The following is a 26,974-nucleotide window of genomic DNA, read 5'->3' on the forward strand; positions in this document are numbered from 1 at the left end:
ACCCTAGGGCAGTGGTTCCCAAACTTTTTCGACCTGTGGATCCCTTGACCTAATTGCCCATTGGCCGCGGTTCCCCATCAGATCACTTTTTTTTTTTTTTTTTTTACAGTTGCAGGGATATAAGCTCTACCTTGGGAGTACTTCCACTTTTCTCCCTGACATTAGTTGTAATGAAGGTATTCTAGTTTGAATTCGGAAGCGCAACATAATCTATGTCCGTCAGAGAACAAAGCTGACCTATCTCCTTTTCGTACGTGGCACCTTCAGGCATTTCCACCTTTGCTACTGTGGGACTTCGGACCGGGGTTGCGACAGTATTGCGGGGTTCTCAAAAAGATTCGCACACACTGGGGTACTGGGTAGTGCAGGTTTTATTGCTTTATACAGGCGTCGTTTACGAATAGGCACTCTGTAAAAGGGTAGGGGTGAGTCCGCCTCCTCCGTTCTGGCCCGACCTCCTATTCCTCGCCAGTCCCAAGGTCTTCTGGGCGTTGTAGGCCTTTTCCCTGCCGTCCTGCTGGCCTTTGGGCTCCGGTATCCCAGAAAGGAAAGAAAGAAAACAAAGTACGCTTCAGTACTAGTGCTGAGCCAAACGTTCCACGGGTAAGGGAGTGAGGGGAATCACACGTGCAAGACCCAAATCTGACTGTGGGACGTGAACCCTTGAGAAAACCCCAAGGGTGTGTAGGGGGGGTTTTACTTTATGCGGGTTTCCCTCGGCTACCCGTTTCCCACGCTCTGGTGTCGGACCGTACCTGGGTGAGCCACACTTCCGTGTTAGTGTGGCTGGGCGATGCGCGTCCCGCAGAGCCCCCTGGCTTCTCGCGGTACTCCACCTCAGGTCTGTAGACTGGTCCCGCCGCCGGCTTCCTCCTTGGAATCGTCCCGTAACTCAGACTCGTCTCCGACTCCGTCCGGCTCCACCTTCCTGCTTTCTCTCCGCTCTCCTTGTCCTCCGACCTCTGATCTTGATCTTCCTCCGACCTCCGCTCTTGATCTTCCTCCGACCTCCGCTCTTGATCTTCCTCCGACCTCCGCTCTTGATCTTCCTCCGACCTCCGCTCTCGATCTTCCTCCTCCTCCGTCCACTCGACTCCGCTCTCTCTCCACTCGCTCCACCAACCTCCAACTCCGCCTCCGGGTGTCTCGCACCCCTGGCTGGACTCCGGAATGGGTTTTACGTCGTCGGGACGGGCGTGGCGCCAATCCGTCTCCGCCCCCTTAAAGGTGTAGTCCTGTAGGCTCACGGCTGCAGGGTGTCTCCGGACGATGTCAGGTGTATTCCAGGCCTCGGTGTTCTGTGAAGAGAAAGTAGACACATTACTAGGCAGACCAGGGGGGCCCTCGTCGGGGTCCCCCGCGTCACACATCCCCCCCCTAGGATTCTCCCGATCGGGGAGAGGGTAACGAGACAGGAAGTCCGCATGGACGTTCTCGGCCCCCTTCTGGTGCCGGACCTGAAACCGAAAGGGCTGCAAGGCCAGGAACCAGCGCATGACGCGAGGGTTGTTCGAAATGTTCCGAGCCATCCATATGAGAGGGGCATGGTCCGTGTACAACAGGAAAGAGCGCCCTTCAAGGTAGTAGCGTAGCTTGTCCACCGCCCACCTGATGGCCAGGCACTCCTTTTCAATAGTCGGGTACCTAACCTCCCTCGGAAACAGCTTCCGACTGATGTAGAGAATGGGGCGGAGACCGCCCTCCCCAGAGTCCTGGGACAACACCGCCCCGATACCAAAGTCAGAGGCATCCGTATGCAATACAAAAGGCTTGTTAAAGTTGGGCGAAGTAAGAACCGGCCTGGTGGTGATGGCTTTTTTTAGGGTCTGGAAGGCAGTCCACATGGCCGGCGACGGGTTGTGGAAGTCCAGGCGGGCCTTGGTTTTCCTGAGGGTATTGGTCAGGGGCGCCGCGACCTCAGAAAAGGAGGGAATAAAACGCCGGTAATACCCAACCAAACCCAAAAAGGCACGCATGTCCTTAAGAGACTTCGGAAACGGGGTTTCCGCGATAGCCCGAACCTTTTCTACCTGAGGTTCAATGAGTCCGTGACCTAGAAGGTACCCCAAATATTTCACTTTATGGTACCCGATCCTGGACTTCCTGGAATTGACATGTAGACCTGCCGATTCGAGCAAACTGAACACGGTATCCAGATGTTGCAAGTGTGTCTCCCAAGAGGGACTGAAGATGATGATGTCATCAAGATAAGCGGAGCAATATTGATGATGCCCCCTTAGAACCGTGTTCATGAGTCTCTGGAACGTGGCGGGCGCCCCATGTAGACCGAAGGGCAAAACCGTAAACTCGAACAGCCCCTCCGAGGTGGAAAAGGCCGTCTTTTTCCTGTCCTCTTCGCGCAGGGGCACCTGCCAGTACCCCTTCGTCAGGTCCAGAGTACTGATATATTTTGCCTCCCCGAGTTTCTCGATGAGCTCATCGATCCGGGGTATGGGGTAGGAATCACAAGCCGACACTTCGTTTAATGCCCGGAAGTCCATGCAAAAACGGCTGCTGCCGTCTGGTTTGGGCACCATGACTATGGGCGACGACCACTCACTCCGGGAAGGCCGTATCACCCCTAACCTGAGCATTTCTGCCACCTCTTTTGCTATGGCCTCCCGCTTAGCCTCAGGGATTCTATACGGTCGTTGCTTGACCACGGTACCAGGCGGCGTCTCAATTCGGTGCTCAGCCAAAGAGGTTTTTCCCGGAAGGTCCGAGAAGATGGATGCGTGTTTCCTCAGTACCGGACGGAGGCCCTTCTGCTCAGCCTCAAACAATTCCTCGCTGACAACCAAGTCCTCCATCGTGGAGCTGAGGGGCTTGGCGGGATTCAGGACCAGATGGGCCGCCCTGGGTGGGGTTCCCAGCCATTTTTTTAGGAGATTTATGTGAAAAATCTGAGTCTTTCTGCTGGTGAGACGGAGACGATATGTCGTTTTACCGATCGTCTCAATGACCTCATAGGGGCCCTGCCACTCGTTACTAAACTTTTTGGACATTGATGGCAGCAACACCAGGGCCCAGTCACCTACTTTTAGCGACCTCCACTTTTTCCCCTTGTTATAATGGGTCTGTTGGTGCTTCTGACTGTCCTCCAAGTGTGTAAACGCGAGTTCCCTGATCTTTCCTAATTTGTTCCTCAGATTCGAGCTGTATTCGAGAAGACTTCTTATTTCACCGCCTTGTTCCTTTTCCCACATATCCTTTGTCATATCCAGCAGGCTCCGCGGCTGTCTCCCATACAGCATCTCGAAAGAGGAACACCCCAAGCTGCTTTGTCGCTGGCCCCTGATCACATATAGGGCTAAGGGCAACAGGGAGTCCCAGTCGGAGTGGTTTACCTCGACCATTTTCTTCAGGACCGTTTTCAAGGTCCTGTTGTAACGTTCAACCAGCCCATCCGTTTGTGGGTGGTACACGGACGTCTTGATCTGGTGTAAGCCCAACAATTGGCAAACCTCCTGCATAACCTTGGACATGAATGGGGTCCCCTGGTCCGTGAGGATTTCTTTAGGGAACCCAACTCGAGAAAACAACTCGAGGAATTTGTCGGCAATGTTCCTGGAGGTGGGGGACTTTAGAGGAAATGCCTCAGGAAATCTAGTGGCGTAGTCCACGATAACGAGTGCATATCTAAACCCTTTTTTTGTGGTTGTCAAAGGGCCTATTAGATCCATCCCCACTCTCTCGAATGGGGTCCCAATGACTGGCAGAGGTTGTAAGGGCACCGCCACCGGACGTTGGGCATTCTTCCGTTGACATAGGTCACAGGTTTGACAATGTTTTTTTATGTCGCTGTAGATACCCGGCCAGTAGAAGTTCCGGAGGACATTCTGGGTCGTTTTTTCACTCCCGATGTGTCCCGCCAGTAGGTGGGTATGGGCATAGTACATTATTTGGTCGCGGAAACAGACCGGTACCAGCAGTTGCATCGGGTCATCCTTAGAGGGTACTCTATACAAAAGTTCATCTTTTATCAGAAAGTGGGGGTAGGAGAGACTAGGATTAGTTAAGCTAGCATGGGCCTGTTCCCAAGCATTGATGAGGGTCTCGTCATTGGCCTGGACAAACCGGAAAGATCTATCTCCTTCCCAGGGACCCGTGGACAGCAAGTTGGGTAGAGACTCTCCCTGTTCCTTGTCTCGGCCCAGCCGGCGTTTGAAGAGGTTCAGGAAGTTCGGGTTATCGGTGCCCAAGATCAACGGTTCGGGTAGGGCATCCATGACCCCCACTTTCACTACCATCTGTTCCATCCCCTCTAGACCTAGCGGAATGTTAGCCACTGGATACTCCTTTACGTCCCCATGTACGCATTTGATGTACACACTGTTCTCTGGTACTAACTGTTCTGGAGTCACATATATCCCTTGTATGACGGATTGCTTGCAGCCAGAATCAAGAAGGGCCCTAACCATCACCCCATTAACAGAAACACTCACATGAAAGGATCCTCCTAGCTCAGCTGAGTACAACACTGACTTTGGCAGATAGTTAACGTCCATTGGTTCTTCATGCGCTCTTTTCAGGGGGCACAGACGGGCTATGTGGCCCCACTGGCCACAATCGAAACACTGTGGGCCCCGGAAAGGGGGATGATCGCCAGCCGGGGGTCGGGGTGGAGGAGGGAGGGGTCCCGACGATGCCCTTGGTCTTCGCTCGGGTCTTGTCGGTCCTTTGCTTGGCTTCTCTGGTTCCGCATTATGTAGACGGGGTTGGGCCCGGGCGTAGGTGGTGGCCATCTCCATGGCTTGAGCCGTGTTCAAATTAGAGTGCTGGCGTAGCCACCGCTGTGTCCCATATGGAAGGGCTTCTAAATACTGTTCAAGGTAGATTCTGTCCATGATTTGCTCCTTGGTGCTTGTGGATGGGGTGAGCCACTTGTCGGCCGCGGTTTTTAAACGAAAGAACAAGGTCTTGGGGTTGTCACCAGCTTGTCCCCTCTCCTTACGGAACCTGACCCTATAGGCTTCGGCATCTAAGCCTAGGTGATCCAAAATCACAGTTTTGATTTGGGCATACGGGGTAGTACCGTTGTTGTTCGCGACCTGATAGGCTGCTTGGGCCTCTCCACTCAACAACGGGGCCAGGAAAAACGGCCACTTGTCCACAGTCCATCCACAAGCAAGGGCCACCCTTTCAAAATTAGTCAGAAATGCGTCTGGGTCCTCCCCCGGGACATATTTTTGCAGGGATATGCCTGCGGGCGTGGGGTTAGCCCTGGTCTCACGTACGGTGACCGTGGCCGGGTCTCCCGTTACTCTCATTCCTTCCAATTGTTGTACTACTGAACTCCGGAACGTATCCCGGTCTAATTGGGCTGCCGCTAGCTGTTGCTCCACTGCCCATGCCAGCTGTTCTTGGCCCTTCACGAGGGCTTGCAGGATCGCATCCATCGTTGTGTCCTCGATGCTGCTCCCGGTTACAGTGCCCGCATTCTCCACCACTTGTGGGACTTCGGACCGGGGTTGCGACAGTATTGCGGGGTTCTCAAAAAGATTCGCACACACTGGGGTACTGGGTAGTGCAGGTTTTATTGCTTTATACAGGCGTCGTTTACGAATAGGCACTCTGTAAAAGGGTAGGGGTGAGTCCGCCTCCTCCGTTCTGGCCCGACCTCCTATTCCTCGCCAGTCCCAAGGTCTTCTGGGCGTTGTAGGCCTTTTCCCTGCCGTCCTGCTGGCCTTTGGGCTCCGGTATCCCAGAAAGGAAAGAAAGAAAACAAAGTACGCTTCAGTACTAGTGCTGAGCCAAACGTTCCACGGGTAAGGGAGTGAGGGGAATCACACGTGCAAGACCCAAATCTGACTGTGGGACGTGAACCCTTGAGAAAACCCCAAGGGTGTGTAGGGGGGGTTTTACTTTATGCGGGTTTCCCTCGGCTACCCGTTTCCCACGCTCTGGTGTCGGACCGTACCTGGGTGAGCCACACTTCCGTGTTAGTGTGGCTGGGCGATGCGCGTCCCGCAGAGCCCCCTGGCTTCTCGCGGTACTCCACCTCAGGTCTGTAGACTGGTCCCGCCGCCGGCTTCCTCCTTGGAATCGTCCCGTAACTCAGACTCGTCTCCGACTCCGTCCGGCTCCACCTTCCTGCTTTCTCTCCGCTCTCCTTGTCCTCCGACCTCTGATCTTGATCTTCCTCCGACCTCCGCTCTTGATCTTCCTCCGACCTCCGCTCTTGATCTTCCTCCGACCTCCGCTCTTGATCTTCCTCCGACCTCCGCTCTCGATCTTCCTCCTCCTCCGTCCACTCGACTCCGCTCTCTCTCCACTCGCTCCACCAACCTCCAACTCCGCCTCCGGGTGTCTCGCACCCCTGGCTGGACTCCGGAATGGGTTTTACGTCGTCGGGACGGGCGTGGCGCCAATCCGTCTCCGCCCCCTTAAAGGTGTAGTCCTGTAGGCTCACGGCTGCAGGGTGTCTCCGGACGATGTCAGGTGTATTCCAGGCCTCGGTGTTCTGTGAAGAGAAAGTAGACACATTACTAGGCAGACCAGGGGGGCCCTCGTCGGGGTCCCCCGCGTCACAGCTACTAACAGCACTTTCATGCTAGGTAATTTAAAGTTCATATCATGTTAAATGCAAAACTACAAGTCTCAGAATACAACATTTGGTTGGGTATAAAAGCCAGAAGGGGCTGAATATGTCCTATCCTACACAGGGCTAGCACAGCAAAACAAAACCAGATTTGCAAAACCGAGAATGTGAACGTAAAAGTAAAACTGGGAGAGCCATTCGCAGAAGACATGAAACATGAAGCTCCCTCGTATTTTACAGATCACTTACATTAATTAATCACGACCCATACGTAACCACATGCACATGCTGCTAACGCTTTCTAACCAAACATTTAACGTGGTTAAACTCCCATAAAAGACTGACATGGCATCCGAAGGGATAAAAGGACATTATCATAAATTGAAGCCAGGAGCTCCCAGAAGTGCCCGCTTGTAAAGGCTGCTGTGTGCTCTCTTGGGCCTAGCTGGAAGTGAACATGCTTGCCGGGCCCTAACGTGCTGCTAATTCTAATACGGTTTCAAACAAAAAAAGAGTGTAAAATCTCTAATTATAACAACAAGAGCAGGGAAAGTAGGGATACAAAAGCCCAATTAGGTTTGTATAGAAGGCCCTCACTCACCAACCTGGTTGGTGACATGCTTCATCATTGGGCCCCACTGGGAGAGGCCGAATGCCTCCCCAGTGTGCTTCAACCCCAGATTTACTGCGGAGCAGGTACTGTGAGATGGTGAATGCTAAGTGATGATGGTGACAGTGAAGGTTAAAAATGTCTAAGTTGTATCAAAAATAATTTATTGGTTGATCAATTGGACCTATTAAAAACAATGTGTAGGAAAATAAGCCAAATACATTGTTTGGCTATTTCCAATAGCTTACAAGTGGGTCAACATGTTTCTGCCATAGGAGGTGTCATTTTACCAGGCATTCGTCAGGACCATGAGTCGACTAAACCCCAGCGGTATGAGCACTCTAAGGCCCACCCTAACCTAGGAAGGTGAAAGTGAAAAATTGTAAAAAAGTGCATGTGAAGGAAACATTCCTTCTTTGGTACTCTCGATTTGAGAAACCGAAAAATTAGTATAATGCACCTGTAAAGGAAGTGACAAAGACGTACATAAAAGAGACAACACAAACAATTAGTTATTATTCTCAGATCATGAGTATATCTATTGTAGTCTTGTCGGTGAAATAGCAGGGTGCTCTAGTTGTTAAAAAGCGAACGACCAGTAATTTAGCGGTATAGTGAACACCAAACCAAGTTAGGAGGGTAGCCAATTCTAATACATCATGGTAATGAGGACTCGCTTTCAGCAGATTATGTGTAGTGTAGGGCCTACAACTACACATAATCTTCTGAAAGGGAGTCCTACAATGTAGGTCCTAACCCTCTTCTTAGAACTGCCACCTGTCCGAACCAAGCAGCTGGCCCTAATCACCACCCCTCTTCCTCAATGACATGTAAATAAAACTGCGGGCTGCAACACTTGACTTTCCTGGCTTTGGCACTTGCTGGTCTTGCTGCACAGGCCCAGCCCCGATGCTCGGCCCTAACACGGTTGTGCAGCGAGGCCAGCAAGTGCCAAAGCCAGGAAAGTCAAGTGTTGCAACCTGCATTTTAATTTACATGTCACATATTTTGCATTTCTACCACTGACTATGCGCATGGGACATGAACCTACCTACTTGATGTAAAGAGGGTCTCTAGAATTGCGTCAGAACCCGTAAAGCAATAACGCTTGGTATCGCTCTAATTGCGTCGTATGCCTGGCCCGCCTAAACTATGTGAGCACGTACACGCATATAGCGGCCGTATGCTTTGGACCAAACCATGATTCCTGGTTTTACAGGTGGCACTTTTAACTCCCCCCTTATCCTGCGTTGCAGCTGGGCCAAACCAGGACCCAATGCCGGCTGACGGGTACCACTTTTACAGTTCCCTGGTATTTATTATAATTATGCGCTGCAGCTGGGCCAAATCACACTGGCTGACACTGGCTACCGGTAGTGCTTTTAATTTCCTTCCCACCCACCCACATAACATACTCGGGGCGACCATTGATTTTATCATAACACCCGATATCTTCCCTAAATTTCAAAGATGTGCGCGGTGCCCCTAGCAAGTCCTAATGGCGCACCAGGGCGCCGCGTCGCACAGTTTGGGAACCACTGCCCTAGGGACTTAAAATAAAACCCCATGAAAGTGTTACATTAAATGATTTTTTTTAAAATAGTTATAAATAAATATAATTTGATGTTATTAAACTCTAAAAATAAAGCCTTCATTATTTAAGTATAAAATATTTGAACCTTTTTTGATTTTATAAATGTAACATTTCTAGTGATATTAATTGCATAATTAAATTACTTCTAATTCTATAAGTCAGTTTTAACAATTAATGCATAATATATTTGTTCTAATTTAAGTGGAAGTTAATTAATTACAAATTAAGTTGGTGTTTAAGCACTTTTTAATTTGTTATTCATTTAAAATATATAAATTCATTTATATTAATATTTGACATTAAAATATTTTTGCAAATCTTAATTTAGTTAAGGTGTTATCCTTTTCCCCATACTTTACTATAGGGAGACTCCACAGTCGGTGTGGAGATCTCCCTATGTCAATTTTTTTTAAAGCTTAGTAAACTTTATTATAAATAAGTAGAAATATTTTTGTTAAATGTTAATGTAAATTAATTTTATATATGTCTTTTAAATGTCAAACAACATAATGCTACAGCACTATCCTCCTAATGTTTAATTAATCTTTAATTAATTTAAGTATATTAAATGCATTTTTTCTGACGTTAAAAATAAATTCTCATCTAACCTAAACAAATGCCTATTCTACATTAATAATGATTAAAAGTGATGTATTGAATTAAAAGTAATTTAATTATACCTTAATAAAATTTTACATTCATTACTAAATTCAAATTATATGTATTCATAATGTTATTAGTTTAGATAATTTAATTTTGCATTATTTCCTGTGAGGCTTATTTTTGATTCCCTACCACCATTACTTTTTATGGGAGGGTGTTGGTGGCCATGTGTGGTGGTGGATTTAATGCTGTTTTTTATTAGCAGTCGTAACTTTTACTCATAAATGTGGCTCCATCCTTGGGGGTGAAAGCATGCAAGTCTACACCTATGAGTAATTTTACACTCTGATTTTGTGACTATACAAACGTAGTAACGTTTTGCAAAAGTTTAAGATTAAATTACAGGTGTAAATTTCTCAGAAATGTTTAGGGAGATTGTGATTTTTCTGATTGGAGCGGGAGAAAGCTAACCAACTGTATTATTGATATGTAAATTAGTCTGTTTTTGGTTTGGGGACTGGTGTGCTGATTAAAGGCTTTCGAATTTGCAACAGTACTTTGGTGGACTTGCTATGCCTTTTGAAAACTAATGTTGTTAGGATATCTAAGTGGTGCCTTTCTACACTTTTACCTGCTGTTGAGCAGAGATTTTCTTTTTCTTTTTACTCAAAATCTGTTATTGTATATCCAACTATCAGCACCTATTTGCATCGATCGAAGGACTTCATGCTGTCCCCCATGAACAGGTCACGGAGTGTCTGACATTCCCTTTCGCTCCAGTGACAAAGTGACAGAAGAAAACGCTGGGGGGAAGTGGGAGTTGCGTTTGATCAATGTTTTTGGGGAGGGGAAGGTAGTCGGACCCTTTTTAAGAGCCACTTTGTCCCAGATTTCAAATACCGTTCGGATCGGGGTGGCAATGTAGGCACTGCACAGGCGGGAGTGTTTAGGCAGCCATGCCAAGTCCCATAGTGGTCTGCACGCTACTGCTCGGTCCAAATGGAACCAGTGCTTCTCGCTCTCTGGGATCACCCACTCCGAGATATAATGCAAGTGAGCCGCCCAGTAATACTCCAGAAAATTGGGGCACGCCAGACCTCCCCTATGCTGTGGGAGCATCGACAGCTCGTTTGTTATCCGGGGGCGCTTTCCATTCCAGATAAAGGTCTGGATGTCTCGTTGTAGGTTCAAGATGCGTCATCCTGCGGGTTCGGCCTAGGCAGAGTCTGAAAGAGATAGAGGACCCGTGGGAGTACGTTGATTTTCACAACATTCATGTGCCCCAACCAGGAAATGTATAGAGGCTTCCATCTCTGAAAGTCGGCCAAGATGGCGGGCCATAGGTGGGGGCCAGTTAGCTTGAGACCAGGAGGAAAGTGTAGGGGTGATATTGAGACCTAAGTATTTATTGGCAGCCTAGGACCACTGAAATGGTGCTAGGCGTCGCAGGGCTAGGAGCGCCTGAGCAGGTATGTTCAAGTAGAGCACTGAGGATTTGGTCATGTTGAACCGAAAGCCCGATACTACCTCCTAGGCTTGGATTCATAATTCATAACTCCTTGGAGGGAGATCACGGGCTGAGAGAGTGTAAGGAGTAGGTTCTGCAAAGAGATTAACCTTGTGGGGTTGGTCCCCAAAAGAGCTACCTCTCACCACATCTGTTGCGAATCGTACTAGCAAGAGGGTCAACTGTCAGGGAAAACAATAAGGGTGATAGCGGGCATCCCTGTTGGGTACCACATAGGATAGTAGTGGGTTTTGTGAGCTGCCCATTGACCCACACCTTTTCCCCCGGTGTTGTATACAAAGCCATTATTTTGGAGAGCAAACCTGGCCACAGCCTAGTCTTCTCCAGTACCGCGCGGATTAAGGACCAGTTTACCCTATCAGCGGCTTTCTCTGTGTCCAGCAAGAGGAGGCATTCGGGTATGTTGATGGCGGTGTGCTTTCTCCACTAGGTGAACTGTGCGGCAAAGGTTGTCTGCACCCTGCCTGTGGCATTTGAAGCCAACTTTATCCGGGTCGATAAAGCCCGAAAGGTAGGTTCCAGCCGCTGAGCTAATATTTTAGTGAACAGCTTTGCGTCTTTGATGAGCAGGGCTATAGGAGGTAAGTGGAGCACAAGGCTGGGTCTTTACCTGCCTTGTGCATGGGAGTGATTTCGGCCGAAGCCATCATAGGCCTGAGTCCCGTCTATTGTGGCAAGAGTTAAACAGCTGTACAAGGTGATCTTGCAGCTGGGGTAGGAAGAGCCGATAACAGGAAACTGAGAGGCCATCTGGCCTGGGAGTTTTACCCAGAGGAAGTGCCCTGACAGCCACCTGGAGCTCCTCAAGAGTAATCCGCGCATCAAGGAAATCTACATGATGTGAATGCACAGGCTCCCAGTCACTTGCATCAAGGTAACATTTGATCATCCCGGGGGCCGTTCTTCCAGAGTGTATACCATTTGATAGTAATTGTGGAAAATCTGGAGTTAGTCTCCTTCTGATGTTACCCAACCCCTTTCATCTGATTGCAGTTTGGCTCTATGGGTCTTAGTACCCACCCAGTGGAACCTGTGGGTTAAGAGTCTGCCCACCTTGTCACCCCCCTCATACTAGCGTTGCTTCAGTGCCCACTCAGCCCTCCCTGTTCGATGGGCACAAGTTGGCCCCCCAGCACTGCAAGCTGTTGTTTGGTGCGACGTTAGGGTTTAGCTTTGTCCTGTTGCTTCAATTGTTTGATTTCCGTCGTGAGGTTAGATTCCACTAGTTTAGACTCCTGCCCTCGGGCTATTGGGAAGGATGTGATTGTGCCTCTGATAGTAGCTTTAAAGCCATCCCACAGAGAATGCAGTGAGGTTTCAAGGAGGGCGTTGAGGGAGAAGTATTCAGTGACACCTCCTCGAATTTCAGCGACATCTACTGGGTCTTGCAAAATGTGTGGGGTCAAGTGTCAGGGCGGTAGGGCCCTTGTGGAGTAACTACTACCCTCCCATGTCAGCGTGTGCGTGGTCAGAGATAGGGCTGTCCGATAGCTGTAGGGTGTCTAGGCAGCGAAGGAGAGAGTGGGTAATAAGGGCATAGTCGATGCAGGTGTAGGAGGTGTGTACGTGTGAGTAAAAGGAGTAGTCCTATGTGTCGGGATGTTTGTAGCGCCACCCGTCAACTAAGCCCAGGTTTTCATTATCACGCTTGAGTTGCGACGACGAGCCTGTTGGAATGTAGCTCCGCTACAGTCAAGGGTGGGGTCCCACACCAGGTTAAAATCCCCACAAACTAAGATATCCCCTTCCACTCCCTCTAGTTTTTGCAAAATCCGTGTGAGGTATGTGTCCTTTGAGGTGTTTGGCGCATAAATGTTGAGCAGTGTAAGCTTCCTTTGACCCGTAAGGAGATGTAGAGTTAGATAGCGTTCATCCCCATCTCGAACTGTCTTAGTAGTCTTATGGAAGCCTGCCTTACAGAGAATGCCCACCAAGAGTGTCTTCGTACTTGCTTATGCCCAATGTAATTTGGGGTATCTTGGATGCGCCACGCATTGGCAATCAGCCTTAAGCAGGTGGGTCTCCTGCAAGAGGATAACATTTGGGTCATGTTGCAGTATGTTGCGCCAGATTTGCTTGCGCTTGTTTAAGGAGATTAGGCCACGCACATTCAGAGATATCAATTTAATGCCTCCTGCCATTGACCTAATTGTAGACGATGAGTGTGGAGTGCGCTACAGCAGGAAGTAATATAGCTCTAAGGAGCACGCCACACTTATAAGTAAGGGGAAGGCAACGCCACCCCACTCAAACCCAAGAGGGGAGCAGCCCTAAGAGAACCCACATCAAACCCCAGCCTTGGCAATCAGTTGTACATGGCAGTGTAGGGGAGAAGCAGAATCGCGTGAAACTATGCCTCCTGCCTTTACTGCTATTGGGCAAGACCGTTACCTATCTTGGCAGAGCCCGCCGGCAATATGAGTCGACCTGAAAACAAAAACAAGTTAAAACCAATTGTAACAACGGGCCAACAGTGACTTCCTCACATCGCAGAGGCCAGCACCTGGTGCTCTGGACCCGCTGGAGGAGTCACCCTCTTGGGAGAAAAGTCGTCGGGGAAGGTCATCCGGGGAGGGGGAGGGAGGAACAAAGACTCTTGCAGAGCTTGGACAGGAAGTCTTTCCTAGACCGCACAGCCCAGCGCTGCCAGTAGAATGCAAGTGAGTTCACGGGACAGCCTCAGTAGAGACATAATGGCCAGCAGAAGTGGGAGTATTCTTGTTCAGAGGGAGCCTGTGGTGGAGCGTGCAGGAGAGGTTCCACCCCCCCTCCAACCTCCCAACCCAGAGACTATGGAGATGATGGATGATATCCAGTTTGGTTTCCTGATTGGATGCCTCTGCCTGTTGTTTATCGGGGCATTGCGTTTTGACCATGGCACAAACCGGTCGAAGACCTCTTCCGAGTGTGGCTCTGGTTGGAGGGTCAACACCATTGCAAGTGTCCCACCAAATATGTTTCGCCTCCGTAAGTGATCTCAGTGAGCGGCGTTTGCCCTCCCACTGGAACAAGAGGGTGAAGAGGTGACCCCACTGATAGCGAACCCCCAGGTCGCGGAGCTTGTCGTGACCGGTTGAAATTCTCCTTGCTTCCGTAGTGTAATAGGGGACAGCTCTTGGTACAGTCGTATGGTATGGCCCCGGAATACCAGTTCAGTTTTGCCCCTAGCAGCCTGCAAAATCGCTTCTTTCTTGGTAAAGAAGTGTACCCTGGTCAAGATATCTGGTACTGCGTCTTTCCGTCTTGCAGCTCTGGCCAACCAGTGCGCCCTATCCAGGGTCGGCGGAGAGGCGTCACCGTCTCCTCGGACCTCCTGAAGGAGGTCTGCTGTGAAGGGAATGTCATTGCCCTCCGCTCCCTTAGGCACCCACCCTGAGAGTGGCATACCAGCATGTTATATGTTAGGCCCAGATCACTAAAGGGAGGTTGTTTCTGGCTTGAGTGGCAGAGACGGCTTCAGGTCCCCCCGGTGTCCGGGGGGGGTGGGTCTCACCCACCAATACACTCTGCTGAGGTAAGACTTGACAGTCACATGTTAGGCAGGAGATAGCACTTGAGAAGCCTATGGAGATAGTCCCTCAAACAGCCCAGGGTGCTAACACATAACGAGTCAGAAGGACCTTCAATAGTCCAGGCCAATGCGGTGTATGGAGGGCTCTGCCTGTCGACATTCTCCCCGTCCAAGAAACATCCAGGGAGCCCGTATCCACTCCCCCCCCAGTGGTGTCGACAGGAGCACATTTACGGGGTTTTCACCCCCACACCCCGTCCGGTCGCAGGCTGTAAGTACGGGGCACTCTTAGGGACCACCCACAGACCAAGAGCCGCCGGTGAGCCCCAGCTCCCCTGAATCAGGTAGGGCCTCTGGGTGCCGGGAAATGCTGCAAGGGTCGGTAGGCCTCAAGGGTTTAGGCCTCAGGACTCTGTTCAAGGGCGAGATCGTCAACCAGACAGGCTGCTCCCCCCGGGATAAGCCGCAGAGATCACTGGTGAATCAAGTAACCCCCGCTTCTCATCATCTTGTCCCTTCGCTGTGGCCCGGGTGCCTTCGGGGGTTCAAGGTCAACAGATGCAGTCACACAAGCACATCTCACAACGTTCACCAAGCTGGAGGAATCCAAGAACAAGGCCTTCATCGCTGTTCAGGTACCTTCTACGGAACCCCCTGGCGCCAGGTTCGTCAATCAGTCCCTGTGGCGCAGGGGGAGCGCTGAAGTGCCACCTCAGATGTCAAGCCGCAGGTAGGGCACTCCTGCAGAGTCTGTGCGAGGCAGTAGGCCGGTACGCCATCCTCACCACCCTCTGGAAAATCTCACGCCGGGCCAGCGGTGCCAGAGAAGCTCCCCAAAGGTCCGGAGGCGATGTAGGTGATCGCCCTACCTCAGATGCAGATAAGGGGGATCGCCACCCGGGTCTCCTTCTGTTGGCAGGCACAGTCGGAAATCTCCCCTGGAGGCTCCCATAGGTGATGGGCTGCATTTACCCAGAGGGAGCACAGCCATCCGGCCCACGGCATCAGGTCGCAGCGCTGCTCCTCCGATGAATCCCTTGCATCACACAGCTGTACTCTGGCGGTGCGGCCCCGGCCGTTGTCACAGAAGAGGCAGCCTCTCCCTCTAGGCACAGTTCAGGGTCCGTCTGCCGGATGGGCCATTATCAATCCCCGCTGGCCGGATCCAGCATGGGCTTCCAGGTAAGATGGTGACTGGAGCTCCCAGTGGACATGCGGAGCTTCAGCGGGACAGCCGGTGCCCATGTAGTCTGTCCCTTCACAGTAGGGCCTTTAGGAGATGTACCACTTCACTGCTTTTTCATGCCCTTTAGGCTGTCCCGGTGTGGTAGAAGGCAATGGGTGGGCCCCGGTGGATCAGAGAGCAGACAAGACCCGTCCCACTCCATTCCCCTCTAGGCTACGCCCCGCGTTTTTCTTTTTCTCATGTATCCTTGAGATTCTTGGTTTGAATTTCATGTTCTGGTCTCATTTGCAGACTAACCTGTATTCCTTCATGGATACCTATTATTATCAGAAGGTCGTCGTAAATAGAGTGGCATAAATGTGATGGTCATTCCCATCAATTAAGCATCACTCTGACAAGGTCCTGGAATGCAGTGCAAACTGTACTTTAAATCTAAATTAGCTATCAAGTTTTAAAATAAAAAATCACTTTATTACAATTTTTGTAGCATTTAGTTTGTATGTTTGTAAAAAGATCAATGAAGTGCGTCCACAGGCATTAATTGGGTATCATGTTTGACATCAATGAGTGCAACAGTACCTTTATTTCCAGAGGACCGCCAATGAAAATTTCGTTTTTGACTGTACCAGTTGCTTTTGTTCCCCTGGTTTTCCATCAACCTTAATTAGCAGTTGTAAAAATTTTGGATGGAGGAATTTCACTAGCACCAAGCAGGTCTTAAACAGCTATTACATATATATGGTAAAGAGGTTTATTATACTAGAATGATTCCAGAGTCTCAAAACTTTACCCCTGCAGCTCTTAATTTTCACAGTCTTGTGAGTTTTGAAAGGTTGGCACAATAGGTGTGATAACTGTACGCTTATCGCCTTCAACTCCCTGTAGCTAATTATTTTTGCATGCCTTCTGTATAACTGAGTATAGGGTGTGTTTAAATGGCATGTCATGCTTGCATATTTGTTCATATTTTTTCCAGGCCTTTTTTAAAGTTTATAAATGAAATAGAATGAAATGTAATTAAAGTGATATCCGATAGAGACTAATAGCAGCAGGTTTCTTCACGTAGAATTATTCCCAGGCGTGAGACTGGATCCGGCAACTTTTTTGCCACAGCATCCCTGCGCGCCGGGGGCGGGCCGACATCACGCGACTCCGCCCAGGCGTCGTCCGCGCACGTGACGTCAGGGAGGTCACATAAGACCTGCCCCGGCGCGCCTACGTCAGTTTTTTCCTTTTCTGCGTGCAACACGGATCCAGTCCTTGCTACGGGCCTGTTTCGGGCCCCTTTTTTTCTCCATTCTTTTGGTGGAACAGCGTGCGAATGCCTTTGGGCTTCAAAACTTGAATGTTTTGTGGGCATCTTGGGTCGGCGACGGACCAGCACCTCATTTGTATGTGGTGTTTGGGGGAGGATCACGGCACCACCGACTGAGAGGCCTGTCAACAGTTGAAGCCGAAGTTGCGGCGGGAGCGCCGCATGAAACCTTTCTCCGCGCGTCTCTTCAGGTCGTCGTCCTCCCCTCGGTCTGCTTCGGCGGACGGCTTCAGGTTCGGCCGTGGTTGTCGTCCTCGCCCTTCTCCGATGTCACGTGAGCGTCGCTTTCGGGTGGGTAAGTGTCGCAGTTTTTCCCTGGGGGATGGGTTCCGGCCTACCGGGGGCGTGGACTCTTCATGGGTGATGCGGCCCCGCGTGTAGTCCTATCCACCGTTTCCCGGTGTTGGGGCGTTGAGAGTCCAAATGGAGACCTACGCGGCGGCTTTGCAGGCCTCACTGGCATCTCCCCCTCCTTCCCCTCCTGGGGTGTCAGCGGACCTTTTGCCTTGCGCAGGGCCCTCTGCTGCGCCGCCGGTGGCTCTGGCCCCGGCGTCCACTGGTTCTGAACCAGGCATGGAGGGTGTGGTGCCGTTGGGGTGCGGCTCCTCTGGGGCACGGCTCCTCTGGGGCACCTCTTTCCGGCCACGGCATCTCTGCCTCGCCGCAAACTCCTGAGGGAGTCCCTGTGGTGCCGCGGGAGGTCGCTAGGGCAGGGTGGTCCTGCCTAAGGCCGAGGTGACGCCTCTACGGCGCCAGCAGCAGCTGGACTGTGCGGAGTCACAGGGGTCGGTGAACCCTCCTCGCCCCACTCCAGGTTGAGACCGGGTGAGGACCCCTCGCCCCTCTCCGGGCCCCGACGGGGGGCGAGTCGGAGGTGCAATCGTCCCTGGCACCGCCTCATGGGTTGCCGAGCCATCTACGCCTCATTCTGGGCCGTGGCTGGCGGAGGGCTTCGTTTCACTCCCTAGGTCCATCATTTTCCCCCATGATGATGGCTACCTCGGTGGAGGTAGGGTCGGCGCCACCCCCACGGCTGGTCTGGCTCCATCACTTTCCGGCGGACCATCTATTAGAGGTCCTCCACCAGGGCTCTGGTGGGAGTGAAATCTTGCTTCCCTTTGAAGGTTCCCTCATTTCTTCCTTGACCGGGGCTTGGAGGCATCCTGCCTCAGGGGACCCTGTGCCTCAGCATCTTCTGCACCGGCATCTCCTTGCACCGTGTGACCCTGCGTGCCTTTCCCTCCACCCCTCTGCCTCCAGTCCTCTTTAGCAGGACTGCTTTTCCCTCCCTGCCACCACTGTTGACTCCGCCGTCCCGAGAGGCCCGCTGACTGGACTCTTTGGGGCGCAATATGTTCGCCTCGACCAGGGCTGCCCTGCGGGCTCTGAACACCTTGTGTGTGCTGGCTCGGGCCTCCTCCTGTTTGTGGGACTCTGCTGAGTCTCTGGGATTCGCAGCTTCCTGCATTGGATGGCCGGGAGCTGGTGGTGTTTATTCTCCGCTTCGCCCTGGACATCTCAGAGGTGTTGGGCCGGTCCATGGCTTCCTCGGTCGCTCTCCATCGCCATGCTTGGCTTCGGGATGGAGTATTCCCTGAGAATATTCGGAAGCGACTCATTGATCCTCAGTTTGATGGCAGCCTGTTGTTCCATGCCCCGGCCGACTCCGCCATCCAGAGGCTCTTGGCAGGGCTCCGTCCTCCTCTTCCGCCTTATCATCCTCCTCCTCCTTCCCCTCCTCAGTGATTCCTGAGTCGGGTTGTTTCTGGGCCTTCTTAGGCCGGTTGTTCAGGCTGTGGAGTGCGTTTTCTGGCCATTGCGACCTTCTGTGGGACTTTGGCATTGTTGGCTGCTGAACGGCCCTGTTGTTGATTATGTCTATGTGTTGGAATTGTTGCGCAGACTTGGCCCTGAGATTAGGCATTTTGCTTGCGTGGGGTGTTTGTCAAGCCTTTCGCATGGGTGTTTAGTTCCCCGTGGCTCTTTTGTTTGTTGCTCTGCTGCGGAAGTTCTTCCAAAGAGGGTTCCCATGTTTGGGGCTTATCGTACCCTAGGTCGTATGGCTTGCGCTCTGCTGGAGGGTTTTGGTCGCCTTCGGGTGTCTGTTCTCCATGGCATTTGTGTAGATTGCCTATGCTTCTTGAGGTTGTGTGCACGGCCACTCGTGGTGGTGTGCCCGGGCATCTCCTCTTTTCCCTGCTCCTGTCCTGAGGTCTAGGACTCTCCAGTGTTCTCCCTTGCCAGGCGCCGCCTACTCGGCCTTCCTGGGGCCTCTGGCTCTTCTTCCTCTTCCTCTTCCTCCTCTTCCTCCTCTTCCTCCTCTTCCTCTTCCTCCTCTTTCTCCTCTTCCTCCTCTTCCTCCTCCTCTTCTTCCTCTTCTTCCTCTTCTTCTTCCTCCTCCTCCTCTTCTTCCTCCTCTTCCTCCTCTTCTTCTTCCTCCTCTTCTTCCTCCTCCTCCTCTTCTCTCTATCTGGAGTGGGTTTAGCTTCTTTTCCCTCATTTCCTGGGGCCCCCTAGGCTTCTTCTTCTTCCGCTTTCCTGTCTTGGGCGGAAGTTAGGTTGCCTTGTGGGGGAGTGGGGGAGTGGGATGCTTCGGCCTCTCCGCCCTTGCCTTTGGTTCCTCTGCTGTGAGTGTACGAGCCTCTTCAGCCTTCTTTTCCCTCCTACATCCCCTTGGGGTAGTTAGGGTTCTACTTGTGGGGGTTCCCCTTGCCTGGCAGAGGCAAGGTTCTTCCTGGTCCACTGATCTGGTCCCCTGGGAACCTTCTGTTCTGTATTGGCTGGTGGGGTCCTTTCGCAGACCCTCCTTCCCAGGGGGTATTGCTAGGGTATCTATTCTACGTGAAGGAATCTGTGGCTAGTAGTCTCTATCAGATGTACGAGTTACTTACCTTCGGTAACGATGTTTCTGGTAGACTTGATTCTAGCTGCAGATTCCTTCACGGCCCCCCTTCCTCCCCTATTCTGCGAGGGCCCTTGGGTTGGTCTGCGGTACTCGCCTCCCGGTTGTGGGCTGTCTCTCCTGTGAGTGCCTTCTTGTTCTTGACGGGTGACTCCGTCTGAGGGCGGTTAATTCCTCCTTGGTTTTTTGGAGGATGGGGTTCTGGTGCTCCGGTGCCCTGCTGCTCTGGCTCCTCCAGGTTTGGGGGAGATTACTTTCTATCCCTGTCCTTCCCTCCCCTCCTATCCCCTGATTAAGACTCCTCTGGCCATGTCGTGCCTTGTCCCTTGTGGGTGCTTGCCCTCTATGTTGGGGTGGCTTGGAAGGTTGTTGTCCCTCTCTGTCTGGGGACTGGTCCCCTTTCTCTGGATGGGGTGGTAGGGTTACTACGTGTATCATGACTTTACGCATGCTCCTTGCCTCTGGGGCACGGGAGTGGAAGGCTGTCTATGTGCTGATGGTGGCTGCGCAGGGCTCTGCTTGCTCTTTTTTCTTTCCTGTCTTTGGGTTCTACGGTGTTGCCACTATTCTGTGTGGTGTTCTCACCGCTTCTTTCCAATGTTTCTGCTCTTCGCACACTGTTCCCATGCTTCCACAGTTTTTTATCTGGTGATTTCACGTTGTGGTGCAGAAATGTTCTCCAAAGAAAACTGACGTAGGCGCGCCGGGCGGGTCTTATGTGACTTTGCTGACGTCATGTGTGCGGATGACGCCTGGAAGGAGTCGCGTGATGTCGCCCCGGCGCGCAGGGATGCTGTGGCAAAAAAGTTTCCGGATCCAGTCTCACGCCTAGGAATAATTCTACGTGAAGGAATCTGCCGCTAGAATCGTCTCTACCAGATACATCGTTACCGAAGGTAAGTAACTCGTACTTCTATGCAATAGAAAGTACTCTAGTATTAATCCATTTTCTGCTAGAGGATGTCCTAAGCAGTTTATCTATTGGTTTGACTTACTGCAAAATGTCATTGTAAAACACTGACCCATTATTATTATTATTTTTCTTTTGGCTCGAACTGCTGTCTCTTTGTTGATTTCTGTGATAATATAGCTTTGTTGGTTCTTAAGCTGGGTAGTTTATCAGTGCTTCCTTGGCCTTTGGACCAGCAAGTTGCACGGGGCAGATTATTTTGCATTCGTCCCCTGTTTGACCTTTGGGAAACATTAATTTTTTAGCTTCTGGTCTGAAGAATATTACGCAATCCCAAGAGTTACCTCTTTCCTGCTTCATTTTAATGTGACGCATAAGTGATTCATCCCTTTTAGCTTGCTTCTCTCATTCTGATTTTTGCACTGCATGTTCTTTCCTTGTAGTCAGTCCTTTCAAATTAGGTTGTATCACAACCTTCATCGCATTAACACCCACACCTATTCCCATTCTCTCTTATTCTCACATGCAAATGTTACCTGCAATAGAGTAAGATGAGCATTCTTGGATTATCAGATTTTACATTATCAAGACTATTGCATTGTCTTTTGGGATCTGTTAATTTTTCCTATGACCAAAGTTGATATGCACTTCTTCCATGGGGCGTATCTCCTTTGGTAGTCTGGATCCAGCCCCTCTCTATACCATCCACATAAACCATGACAGTCAATGCCCATATTCAGGCAGGAGAGTACTTTGTTCCAGTTGAATTATATTAATGTAGCATTTGACTAAAATTGTGGTTGAGTTTTTATTGGCCGAGAAGGTTGTCTGTTCTATAACCATGATATTCCACACTTCACCAATCAGAGCGGTATTGTAGGGGTGGGTTCTTTGGCTCACAAAGGTTTGTTTAGCTGTTTTTCTGCCAGCATCAGCTATGGCTCTTATTTTTTCTATTGGATTAGCATTCATTCACTGGGAAAGCAAGTTGTGGTACCAAGAGTTTCAGTTGGAAGCCTCTTACTATTTTGTTATCTCAAACAACCTCCTTCTAAAAATGGAAGCAACCTTGGACTGAACCACTATATGTGATATGTTGTTTATCTTATTTAAAAATAGAGACTATCTTATCTGCACTGGCCCAGATATCATTCCATTTTCACTTTATTGTTTTTCTCCCAGCTCTTTTCTCTTTTTAATCATGTTGGGTCCAGCACTTTCTTTTTGGTAGCGCTAATTAGCTTGTACAAGGTAATCACTAGGCCTTTAAAAAAGGAAATGCATTGGCAAGTATGTATTCATTTTTTTTAGCAGATTTATAGAACAACATTCTTCCCAGTCAACATTTTATAATGGCATGTCAAAAGAAACAAGCACTGAAAATGCAATAGATCTTGCCTTTGATTAAGTTAAAGCCATTTGCTTTGCTAATGGTATTGTATAGCAAAGCAAATGGCTTTAATTTAATAAAAGGCGAGACCTATTGCATTTTCAATGTTTGTTTTATGACCTGCCCAAGCACATGTACATCTCTCAGTAGGCTTACATCTCTTCCCAGAGAGTTGTCATTCACATACATGCAAGCGTTGAGGAAAGGAGTAATTGACAAACAGGGGGTTGTAATAAGGAGTATCGTACACAGTATTGCAATAGCATAGGCCATGTTCAAAGTCTTGTTAGGAGTTTTCACTCAAATATCAGCTGTAAATATATTTGAAAATGTTGTCACTATTCCCCAACCATCAGCCTATTATTTATCAAAATACACACTTTCGTCTTGAACACACACTTTTCAATGTTTCTCTAAATATATTAACCCCTTCGATGCGGCCGCGATTCCCCTGGTGTGCTGTAAACAGCACGAACAGGGGCGGGCCGTGACGAACCCCAGCCGTCATCAGCACACGAGCACCGTAGTGCATGACGGCTGGGGTTCCTCATGAGCATGGAAGGGGTTAATTCAAGTAATCCAAATTTAGTTGGCTGACTGGACACAGGAGAACTACTCATAGGTAGGTGGAGAGCTACTGGTAGCACTCGAACCACTGGGTGGAGAAGCCCGGTTTATACTATTTGGGCCATATTTCCTCTCTTTAAATGGATGATTAGCGCAATGGACTGCCCAAGGTGACCAGTTAGGTTTTGTATGGTGTCTGTCAGTGTTACAACCTCTGTGTATTCATTTTGAGAACTTTCAATGTGTATGATCTAGAAACAATTCTTAAAATCTTAAAATTGTGCAGGAGATGGACTATGAAGCTAGCATACTGGATACCTCATTACTTAAAGGTGTCAGTAAGCACAGAAATACCCCAGATGCCAGTTACCCCTGGGTCTAGGCTGCCAACGGTGTAATGACTTCTGAAGACCTCGGACGGAAATGAACCTCCTGTGTTGGGCCATTCACTGCCTCAGTGGCCTTCGCCTTTCTGCAGGGCCGGCAGCTTGCCTTCGCTCCTCCTGCGCTGGTTCTGCTCCTCCTCAGCACCGAGAGAGATACTCAATCCTCCTAGCCCCTCCCTACAGTCAGCAGCTGGAGAAACGAAACCGAAACCTGGGGGAGGGGGGTGCGAAACAGGCAAGCACTGTCGAGTTTCAACATTTCACTTTGCCAAAACAATGTATCTGTATGTGAGAGCTGTTGCAGGGAAAATCTCACGCTGGATTTCACCCGGAGGCTTGTGTGTATCGCCTTCATCGCAAGAGCTGCAATGAAACAGCAGAGAAAGCGAAAGCATTTCCTAGAAATCACTTGAACGGACACTTGTACCAATAAGCCCCGAATAGATAGAACAATGCTGGTATGCAGCTAATGAAATGGACTTTATTTGGTTTAAATATAGGAAGACCCTGAAATTAGCCATGATATGGCCGTGTATTAATCCAGACACCTTTTCAGAGCAAGCATTGGCAAAGCCCAGTCTTCCGTAGATGAAAGCTACAAGAACGAGCTCACCCTTAACACCAGCCCTTAACTAATTGTACCCTTGTGCTTGTAATGACAGAAAATGTGCACGCGGGGGCTGCCTTTACTGGTGGCGGGGGAAAAAAGTCCCCAGTGTATCATGCCGCCAGTAAAGCATCCAATCCCCGCGTGCACATCTTTTGTCTCGTTTGTTTCCCCACGTGCATGCTGGAATCGTATCGATTCCAAAAGGTCCTCTCATGGCAGAGCAGCATATGCGCTGCTCTCTCCAGGCCGAGACCTAAAAAGTCATACAGTGTAAACCGATATGCAATTTTTGAAATAGTGAGACACACCTTTCACCAAATGACACAAGTGTCAATCAACAGAATATTAAAGTATTGATCTCTTGTTTAATCGCATTGAAATGGTAATAGGTATACGAGTGTCCTTATCATGCAGGACTTTCTCAGGATTGCTTTCCTTTAAGTAAAACGGGCTGCATTTAAATAATAACTTCTTTATTTGAAAGCAGTCCCAGACAAGGTTGTCTGCTGACCCCAGCAGGCCACCATCCCTGGGAGTGCTATCCATTCTCAATGGGGTCACAAATTGCGACTGCCTCATTATTATGCACAAGGCATGCAATTTGCGACCCCATTGGGAATCGCAAACAGTGTCTCAGACACTGTTGAATATAGCATTCCCTTAGTGTTATATTGTGTTGTAAGATTTATTTAGTTTTTCATAATATCAATGATTTGTAAATTTGTAATAAAATGCCTTCTTTGGTAGTAAAAAAACAACTTCTCTTTAGTGTCTGGGCTTTTTCTTGGCAGGTAAATAACAATTTTAATGTTTGTGCATGGGTAGTAGTTAATGTATGGATAAAAAAGATTTGTCTTTCCATTTTGTTCAGGCCTATTCAAGGTCAAATAGCAGCAAAAGCAAAGTGACAGTGTCTCTCATCTGTGGTATTGCAAGGTTTATATAGGAGAGGCAATGGTAGAGTTAAAATAATTTGTTAATCACTTTTCTTCTAATGGGAGAATATCCCTGGTTTTATCGCGTAAAGTAGGCCACTATGTTGCTTATCTAGTGGGATGGGGCTTCAATTTCACTATATAAAGTATATATTTGTTAGCTATGAGCTCAGTTATCCATGCTATTTTTGGTCCTTGTTGAACAGCCCGTCTTGGAATCTATTTCAGAGATGAGTTAGTAAAAATGTTGAGCAAAATCCAAGAGTAAATGTCATTGAGCATATCTTCTTGTTTAGAGAACAAAACTTCAAAGTTTCCCAAATGTTTGGCGGACACTCTGCATGTTTGAATCCCTCTCTTCATTGGTGTTTTAAGAATAGAACTCATTGATTCTTTAAGATATTCAAGTGTAGACATTGGTTCTTGGTCTAAATAAAGCATAAGATTAACATTTGAACTTTCCTCTGTACTTTGATTAGCTTTTCCAAAATATTTGTGGCGATCTCTAACTTTAGTGTATTCTAGTGCTTTCTGATGGATACATCTGCCTGTGGATTCCTCAACTTTTGAATTACCGATGTACCAGCATTCTACGGAAATCCTTTTCTAGCTGTCCCACGTCGACGAGGACGTCCTAACAGCATGGTTACGCTCGTGACACCGTGTGACGTCACTGGAACCATAAGAAGTCCTTGTTTTTTTAAAATTTTGTATTTTATTTTTTTTGTATTCCTCATATACCAGGTTGGGTATTCTAGTTAGGGCATCTCCTCCTCCCTACCTTGCGGTGCACAAAACTTTGAGGATTATATCCTTAGTAGGGAAGGAGGGCGAAGACCCCGCTCTAGACTTGGCTGTTTGCTATGTCCGCTCCATATCATTTCGACCTTGAAGACCCTTTCTTCGGCAGGAGAACAAGCACCAACAGTACCCAGGTGAAATCATAGGAACACTGTCATCGGTTCCGCCAAGCCACAAGGGCCGCCCAGATCTTATTTTGACTAGAACTATCACAAGCCATATCGGACTCACTCACATAAATAATATATTTCAGGCATTCCGTGAATGTAGGGGCATTCTCTGACTTCCAGGCCTTACAAATTTCACGCCTTGATAGAATAATTATATAAAAGATGAATTTAGTCATCAGATCCTGAAGCTGGTATTCTGCCCCTAACCCAAAAAAAATTATCCTAGAAGAGATCTCGAAATTTATGCAGAGTACGTCAGATATGAACTCTCCAATTTTAGTCCAATAGGGTAACAAACTTGGACATTCTGCAAACGTGTATATCGTCTGCTGCAGGGGCTTTACAACGTGGACAGCTATATTCCAGCTTTGTAATTTTAACCAGTTTTTTGGGAGTTATGTAGACTCTGTTTAGGGTGAACAGATGATTGCGCTTTAAGGGGGCAGATTTCACCACTATATTTAACAATTTAAAAGAGTCTCCCCATAATGCTAACAGGTTATCACATTGCAAGTCGTCTATCTCTCCCCAGAGTTTGTTAAGTTCACTCTCTGAGATTTCATCCTTCTCATTTAAGGCCTCATACCAAAAGGAGATCTCCTTTTTCCATCTACCCTTTCTCATCACATATTCAAATTTTGGGTTGGTTGTGAACTCCCATGGAATGGTAGACCACCAACTTGATAACTGATAGAATTTGAATCTGGTGAGAGTTCCATTTGTCAACCTGGAGAGTGAGTCCCACCCCAGTAGCTGAGAATTATCCATAAGATCCTGCCATTGCATAAGACCGACTGTTTTAAGAGGAATTGATAATTGGTCTCTGAGACATTCTGGCGTCCCAGGCGAATCCCATATAGGGGCCTGGGGGGTGTAATAGGGAATACCCAGTTTCTTTCTCATAAACACCCAGTTTCTCAGGGCAGTTCCTAGCACCTTTAATCTAACCTTCTTATAGAATCTTGGATCTCCAAATTTGAACAAAAAGAATTCTTGCCCTAAGGGGATGCCATGTAATAGCGCCTGAAATAGCCGTCCTAAGGAGGATGTATCGGCTTTATCTGCCATACACCTGAAGTTTTTAAAATGAAAAGAATGACAGTAATACAAAATATCTGGCATAGCTAGTCCTCCAGCTTTCAATTTCCGTCGCAAAATTTTTAAAGAAATTCTGGGCGATTTACAATTCCATATGAAGGATCCGATTCTTCCCTGTAATTTGGCGATATCTTTGGGATCAAATGATAAGGGTAATGAGTTAAATAGTAAAGTAACCTTTGGCAAAATAACCATCTTAATTAAGTTAACCCTACCATAGATGTTTAGTGGTAGGCCGGACCAACGTTGTAAAGTCCCGCAGATGTCCTTGTAAACTCTGTCCATGTTCACCTTGGATGTTTCTACGATGTTCTGAA

At 48.9% G+C, this 26,974-nt stretch overlaps 1 protein-coding gene across 6 annotated transcripts in view; it reads left to right on the plus strand.

Annotated features, from left to right (window-relative positions):
- The window catches only part of XPO7 (exportin 7), a 687,768-nt gene that overhangs the window by 67,267 nt on the left and 593,527 nt on the right, over positions 1-26,974 (plus strand). The gene's annotated exons all lie outside the window — the stretch shown is intronic.

This window comes from Lissotriton vulgaris, chromosome 11, assembly GCF_964263255.1.
Source record: "Lissotriton vulgaris chromosome 11, aLisVul1.2, whole genome shotgun sequence".
Taxonomy (NCBI): domain Eukaryota; kingdom Metazoa; phylum Chordata; class Amphibia; order Caudata; family Salamandridae; genus Lissotriton; species Lissotriton vulgaris.